This window comes from Coregonus clupeaformis, chromosome 26 (assembly GCF_020615455.1).
Source record: "Coregonus clupeaformis isolate EN_2021a chromosome 26, ASM2061545v1, whole genome shotgun sequence".
Classification (NCBI taxonomy): Eukaryota; Metazoa; Chordata; class Actinopteri; order Salmoniformes; family Salmonidae; genus Coregonus; species Coregonus clupeaformis.
Window position 1 is genome coordinate 609542 of NC_059217.1, and position 7150 is coordinate 616691.

The 7150-nt window shown below is 43.4% G+C and overlaps 1 pseudogene; it reads right to left on the reverse strand.

Moving 5' to 3' along the window:
- Positions 1–1847: 1847 nt before the first annotated feature.
- On the reverse strand, positions 1848–2408 carry LOC121540042 (annotated as a pseudogene).
- Positions 2409–7150: the final 4742 nt, after the last annotated feature.

Genomic DNA, 7150 nt, shown 5'->3' on the forward strand with positions numbered 1-7150 from the left:
AAAAACCTTTGGTAGCGATTACAGCCCCTTGTCTTCTTGGGTATGATGCTACAAGCTTGGCACACCTGTATTTGGGGAGTGTCTCCCATTCTTCTCTGCAGATCCTCTCAAGCTCTGTCAGGTTGGATGGGGAGCGTCGATGCACAGCTATTTTCAGGTCTCTCCAGAGATGTTAGATCGGGTTCAAGTCCGGGCTCTGGCTGGGCCACTCAAGGACATTCAGAGACTTGTCCCGAAGCCACTCCTGCGTTGTCTTGGCTGTGTGCTTAGGGTCGTTGTCCCGTTGGAAGGTGAACCTTCGCCCCCAGTCTGAGGTCCTGAGAGCTCTGGAGCAGGTTTTCATCAAGGATCTCTCTGTACTTTGTGCCGTTCATCTTTCTCTCGATCCTGACTAGTCTCCCAGTCCCTGCCATTGAAATACATCCCCACAGCATGATGCTACCACCACCATGCTTCACCATAGGGATGGTGCCAGGTTTCCTCCAGATGTGACGCTTGGCATTCAGGCCAAAGAGGTCAATCTTGGTTTCATCAGACCAGAGAATGTTGTTTCTCATGGTCTGAGAGTCTTTAGGTGCCTTTTGACAAACTCCAAGCGGGCTGTCATGTGCCTTTCACTGATGAATGGCTTCTGTCTGGCCACTCTACCATAAAGGCCTGATTGGTGGAGTGCTGCAGAGATGGTTGTCCTTCTGGAAGATTCTCCCATCTCCACAGAGGAACTCTGGAGCTCTGTCAGAGTGACCATTGGGTTCTTGGTCACTTCCCTGACCAAGGTGCTTCTAAGAAGAACCCAATGGTCACTCTGACAGAGCTCCAGAGTTCCTCTGTGGAGATGGGAGGTCTTATCGTCTTTTGCTATTCTTTAATCGAATGTTACTATCGGGGGGATATGGGACACCACACAGGAAGATACGACAGCTGACATGTTTGGCAAGGTAGTCCCAGCACCACCAGATGTTGATACGTACTGTATCTGTATCGGCTGTGAATGACAATAGAAGATGGAAGACGAAGTGTCATATTTACACATTGTTATATTAGCAGAACACTGCTTCTACAATATTATGTGAAGGATGGTTTATTCTACATGGAACTGTTACACTTGAAAGTTATCAAAACACTTTGTTCAGAATATCTACATAAGTTCAGCAATTCCATTCTCTCATATTACTCTGTAGGCTACTCAGTATGAGAATAAATTGGATGTCTATCCATGTCCTGAGGATGTCGGGATATTCTTTCAAAACCGGCTACTAGGGGCAACAGTGAGTGCTAATACCATCAAGTAGGCTTGGGTTTTGCTAGAGTGTTGTGAATGGGCGTAATGCCATGACTCTGAGTCCCATGTTAATTCCCAGTTGTGGACACTGTTTTCTTGGGGGGTTTAACCCTGTTCCAAACCTTAACCCTTACTTTAACCATTCGGAATGAGTGCTTAAACTTAATCCTTAACTTCTACATTTGGAGAAATGGAATGATACAGAGCAGCAGGAATAACAAAAACACTTTGAGGTTTGGAGAATGTGGATGAACATCTAATTATGCAGTGAGACTGTGTGAGCTTGTTGCCTAGCTTGGCTAAACACAAGGTCAGCGCAGGCTTTAGCCTACATATACTGTAGAACTGAATTAGCTGACCACCCTCCACTTCAAAACATTGTTCTCTCCATAGCAAAGCTAGCTTAGCTTACCTCGCTGTACTCACTACTGCACTTGTTTGTTGTGATTGAATGACACACCCAAGAAACACCCACATCAAACCACACCCCCAAGATAACTGTCTTTTGCCTTCATTCATGGCTGCTAGCATTTCTTAGTGAGCATTGTTGAAAAACTAGGCCAAATCAGGAAGTCTCCCTGAAGGCGTGGCGCAGCAATGTGGGGATGTCCCGCAGGCGATCCATGAGAGATCTGGGCTGGCCTGAGAACCTGCGGTTGTAATTGTTGAGATTCTGCAAGATGAGCATCGGCTCAGCCTGCCCATGCTGGACCTGCTGCAATGAGATGTGGTCATAGAAGAGCAGGAAAAGTAATGTCACCATTTGTCTACAGATGGGACAGTTAATAGCACCAAGCCAGGTCCCACATCTCCAATACGCAAATATACACGAACCACAGAAGAGGTGGCCCCAGTTGGTTTCTACCGGCAGTGCAGCCTGTCAAGGACATGTCAGTGTAGTACTGCAGCCTGGGCTCGGCGGGGGTTTCCTGCTCTGACTGAACCTGCTCCCGAACAGCACGCACATGCTGTTGGTTCTCTGGGTGGATGTTTTGATCATCTCTGCAGAGCAGTGTTAGAAGTTCAAAAAAACTACCACAATCAGGATTGGGTTGCTGACCCCTTCTTTGAATTAATCTTAACCTTATAACAAATAGTCCACATCCCCATACAGCTTTTCATCCATTACAACCACTCATATCCTGCACTAGTTATCCATGGAATTATGGTAGTGTGAGAGAGAGAGAAAGAGAGATTGTCAATCGAAGAAGCCTTCCACAGTCATGGAGAATGGGCCACAGAATCCCGGATGGGGCTTGTCTGAGTAGAATCCCCTTAGGTGCCCCCTTCTCCCAGTCCCCCCCGTAACCTGCGGGAGACAAAATAAGCACCAGTTTAATGAATGGCAGTCTTTCCACTTTAGTTTAATAACATTGAAACTAATAGAGATTTATTTAATATCAATTGAATAAAACCAGATGTGAATTGTGTATAATTATTGAAATCGTGTGTTGAAATGTATAGTGCAGGTTAGAAGAGCACAGCTTCCCCCACTGATTAGTTTCAGGGGTGATGGGGAAAGAAAGATAATGAACAACATTACATTTCATGATGGTGGGAGCAATTTTGGCAGCCAAATATGACCATTTTCATGTCAGTATTACTGCTCTCAACGTACATACTCTGATGCAGTTGAAAAGGAGGCGAGGATATATGATGCAAAGGAATCGAGGAAAGATTAATTGAGATTCCATGTCCTCTCTCGCCCTCTGTTCCAATTACCTCTCCCTTTCCCTTCCTTACCTGGTGTTGAGGTAATGCAGGGTTCTGCATTCTCCTCCCAGGCTCACTGTGAATAAAATGTCCTGAATGGATTCATTGTGAAGCTGTACTGTAACTATCTGTTAAACGGGGCTAAATCTTAGCAGTTTCTGTACTTTAACCAAAACTGTTCTAGTTTCTGGGGGGTCTTGAAACTGGCTTCAAATGATTCCTGTAGCCCTGGGGGTTTCACCAGGCAGTTTAGGTCAGACGGCACACAGCCCATACCGCTCTGGAGAACTGCCTTGCTGAATTCCAGACGGATCATGGTTTCTGGTCTGGCAGTTGTTGTTGACGTTCTTGCTGCTCCATGTCGATTGGTGGCTCCATCCTCGGCAGCCTCCTCGTTGGGGATTAGCATCAGCCATCTGGATGCTGGGGGTCTGGGGTTGTCCGTGGACTGGGGAGTCAGGTCGGGCCACGGTCAAGCCATGGTTAACTTTCCTTCTTCCCCAGTCCTTCTGGTACTAGCCTAGTCCGCTGGACTAGGGGAACAGCGCCAGCCGCAGTCAAGCCACAGTTACTAGCACTGTTCCCTAATTCGTCCAAAGAAAAGAGATAGAGGGAGAGAGGGGGACACAATTCCAGGGACTCCTCGGCGCAGGCTTGTGCATAATGGAGAAAACAAATCTCCATTAAGTCATATTATTAATATTATATTAGAATATGTAATACGCGTAAATATTCAAGAAAATTATAAATTTGCAGTGTACAAACTTAACATGATGAACAGGAATGACATTTACTCTAACATGTGGCCAAGAAGAACTATCTGAAAGCCATGCCTCCAATAAGCCATGCCACTGAGACAGCCTCTTTCATTTTCCATCCCTCTCTCTCTCTCTTCCTCTGACGCTCAGATGAGACTTATTCTAGTTCCTGAAAGTTCTGTAATTACAAAGGGAGATGGTGTTGTTTCAATATCTCCATCCCCCGCCTAACACACACACACCCACACACAAGATGATCTAAACAAACAACTTCCTCTCCCCACTAACACTGAGCTAGGTAGAGGAGATCGAGGAACAGGAGCAGCAGCTGTAGGAGCAGGGAACAACCACTTATCTCTCAGTAATGGAGCCCCAGGAGAACACAGAGATCAATACAGATACAGAGAGGAAGAGAAGAGAGACCCTTTGAACTCTCACTGAGATGAGACGGTTTCCTACTTATTTACCTATGCTACACAGACACACTCGCACACACGCTCGTGCTCACACTCACACACATGCACATACGCACACAAGCACACACACTGAGTTTTAAATCTGAACTCAAAATGTTTTTCATTTCCCTCTCTCTTTTTTATTTCTCGTCAGCAAGAGACATGAAGTCTACACTGGTATCAAGATAATGTATATTTTCTTTGTTTCTGTTTAGACAAGGACCTATCAGTCTAACGTCACTTACTTAAAGTACCCACTTTTTCAAAACTCTCTGCATTACCAACATGCATCTTGGCCAAACAGTTACTTTCACCTCCAAAACTCACTAAAACCACCAAAACACTTCATACGTCTCAAAATAAGCTTGTTCGACCATAACACTGGCAACAATTCTCACTCAGAAAGCATACATCATCACTCAAAACACACTGACCTAAAAAACACCAACAAATGATGAACTTTTCTCTTTGAGGTTTGAATGATTTTCTCACATAAATCAGTATTTCATTATAGAATAAGAATAACATCTTTTCACTTTATTGACTGTACTAAAGTATATGTAACAAGAATGATTCAGAAATGCAGCAATTTGCGTCAATAGCCTTTATTTCTTCTATATATTTGCATATAGTAATTTACTTGTGAAAAATTAAGTTGAAACAAAAAACAAATTCCTGAAATTCCAGGGCTGCAATAATAATACAAAATTAAAAAACATCAACAACATGTATAGTATAATCACTCATACTGTACAGTACTGTGAGGGTTCTAGTTATCCACCTCTCCTGCATTTGGCCGCAAATTCTCATTAAAATCACATCTTATTTCTTCTCTCGCGATGCATCTTGGAAATTATCTTCTGGAATGTCTAATCCAACCCTGGCAGTCTTCAGGAGAAGTGTCTCCACACCCCGCATTCATGGCATCCAGTAAGGACATCTGGTCAACCTTCCACCTCCACCTCCACGCAGAGAAAAAGGTAGGGGAGTTTCTTGCCCCTCTCTCCTCCGCTGGCACAAGTCGATTATGCAGGTCATCCAGAAAAGAAATGAGCCTCTCTGTATTGTAGGGGCCAATGAGTGGTTTGTGAAACAGCAAACCATCATTGGACAGTGCTGCACACATTGTGATGTTAGCTCCTCTCTGGCCTGGGACATCCACGGTTGCTCTCTGTCCAATCACATTTTTTCCCCTGCGGCGTGTTTTTGCCAGGTTGAATCCAGCTTCATCCACAAAGATGAATGTATGTGCAGTTTCCCTGGCTTACATCTCCATTACTCTCTAAAATACAGTAAATCCACAGTTTTACAGTACTTTACATTATGCATAGCTGTGTATGTACCCTGTTTGGTTATTGAACAGACATCTTACCTGGACATATTGATACCGAAGTTCTTTCACACATTCACAGTTTCTCTCAAAGGGTACAGTGTACAACTGCTTCATCCTTATTTTATGTTTCTCTAGGACTCTGGTAATTGTCGTTGTGCTGACCATATTCACAATCCGAAAAGTGATATTGTCTGCCAGCACTCTGTCCCGAATTTCCCGCAGTTTTATTGCATTGTGGCAAATTACCATGTCAACAATGGCAATTTCCTGCGCATCTGATTATATTCTGGTTCTCCCTCCTGTGGGAGGCAACCTTTGGATCCTACTGAAAAACACAAAACAATAAATATATTTCAAAATGTCAGTACAAAGAGGAGTGGGAGGCCCCGGTGCACAACTGAGCAAGAGGATAAATACATTAGTGTCTAGTTTGAGAAACAGGCGCCTCACAGGTCCTCAACTGGCAGCTTCATTAAATAGTACCCACAAAACACCAGTCTCAACGTCAACAGTGAAGAGGCGACTCCGGGATGCTGACCTTCTAGGCAGAATTGCAAATAAAAAGCCATATCTCAGACTGGCCAATAAAAATAAAAGATTAAGATGGGCAGTCTGAGATATGGCTTTTTCTTTGTAACTCTGCCTAGAAGGTCAGCATCCCGGAGTTGCCTCTTCACTGTTGGCATTGAGACCGGTATTTTGCGGGTACTATTTACTGAAGCTGCCAGTTATTATTTACTGGCTGGATTCCAATAGGAATTGAATTACACATCACTTTGCAAGCCAGCATAATGTGACTTGCAGGTAGGGTTGCAAAATTCTGGTAATGTTTTCAAAATCCCGGTTTTCCAGAAAATCTGGGTGGAAAATTCCTTGAAACGGAAGCAGGTAAATCCAAAATCCTTTGGAAAACCTGAGAATTCTGGTAAAGTCACCTGAAATGTGCCACCCTACTTGCAGGCCTGTTGTGGCCTGAGGTATGAACTGGAATGTTGGAATCCAGCCTGTGTGGGGATATCCAACTTTTGGAATGTTTTTTCATCTGCAACCTGTATTCAGAATGACTGCCATGGTTAGGAAGACTAAACTATGAGACATATTCACTTATGATCTCACTTTGTGAAGTCAATAGGACTGAAAATGGATGAATGCAACATCCATGTCTCTGTCACTAACAAATAGAGTCATCGGTGGTAATGTTACAATTTACTTGAAAGACAAGCCACTCTGGGAAATATTTTAATAAGGCTTTACACTTAGCAGTGTGTTAATTTAACACTGTTCCGGTTTCTATATGGTTCCACAGACTCAACGCTTTCAGTGTTTATTTGTTATTGTTTTAACACTGAAGAATATGCTGTATGCACAGCAAATTGGCCAGTGTTAATTTTTTAGTGTAACATTTTTAGTGTTGAATCAGGAGTTAAATGAACTCTGTAATAGTGAAATTAACATTTACCCAGTGTTGGTGTTAATAACCAAAGTTTTACACTGTGGAGAGTAAAACATTCCCATCAAAACCACACCCCATCATTATCATATTTCCCAGCATGCTCTTCTGCAGGTAGAGATTTTTTTTGGATTGTTTTTAATATCTGTGTTTTTGACT